The following is a 785-nucleotide window of genomic DNA, read 5'->3' as shown; positions in this document are numbered from 1 at the left end:
ATCGGGCTCCCTGCTCAGTGGGGAGTCAGCTTCTCCCTCTTACCCTCTTCCCTCTCGTGCTCTCTATCTCTCATTCTCTCTCTCTCAAATAAATAAATAAAATCTTAAAAAAAAAAAGACAACCTTTGGAATGGGAGAAGATATTTGCAAATGATATATCTGATAAGGGGATAATACCGAAAATATATAAGGAATTTATACAACTCAACACCAAAAAAACCCCAAAATAACCCAATTAAAAAATGGGCAGAGGACCTGAATAGACATTTTTCTTTCTTCTTTTTTTAAAAATTGGAATGCTTCAGGGCTTCTGGGTGGTTCAGTCGGTGAAGCCTCCAACTCTTGATTTTGACTCAGGTCATGATCTCAGGGTTGTGAGATCAAGCCCCACGTCTGACTCCACACTGGGTGTGGAGCCTGTTTAAGATTCTCTCTCTCCCTCTGCCCCTCCCCCGCCCCCACTCTCTCTTTCTCTCAAATAAATAAATAAATAAGGAACGTTTCACAAATTTGCATGTCATCCTTGCACAAGGGCCATGCTAATCTTCTTTGTACTGAACAGCCGTTTTCCCAAAGAAGACATCCAGATGGTCAACAGACACATGGAAAGATGCTCAATATCATTCATCTTCAGGGAAATGCAAATCAAAACCACAGTGAGATATCACCTCACACCTGTCAGGATGGCTAAAATCAAAAACACAAGCAACAACAAGAGTTGGCGAGGTTGTGGAGAAAGGGGAATGAACCCTTGTACACTGTTGGGGGGAATGCAAGCTGGTGCA

The 785-nt window shown here is 42.3% G+C and overlaps 1 pseudogene; it reads right to left on the bottom strand.

Annotated features, from left to right (window-relative positions):
- Positions 1-486: 486 nt before the first annotated feature.
- LOC114220554 (U6 spliceosomal RNA) lies at positions 487-581 on the bottom strand (annotated as a pseudogene).
- Positions 582-785: the final 204 nt, after the last annotated feature.

The sequence above is a fragment of the Eumetopias jubatus genome, unplaced genomic scaffold (genome assembly GCF_037043125.1).
Source record: "Eumetopias jubatus isolate StellerSeaLion01/CBP00866 unplaced genomic scaffold, mEumJub1_p1.0 scaffold_13, whole genome shotgun sequence".
Lineage (NCBI taxonomy): Eukaryota > Metazoa > Chordata > Mammalia > Carnivora > Otariidae > Eumetopias > Eumetopias jubatus.
The sequence above is the reverse complement of the archived record's forward strand: the minus strand, read 5'-3'. Positions and strand labels throughout refer to the sequence as shown.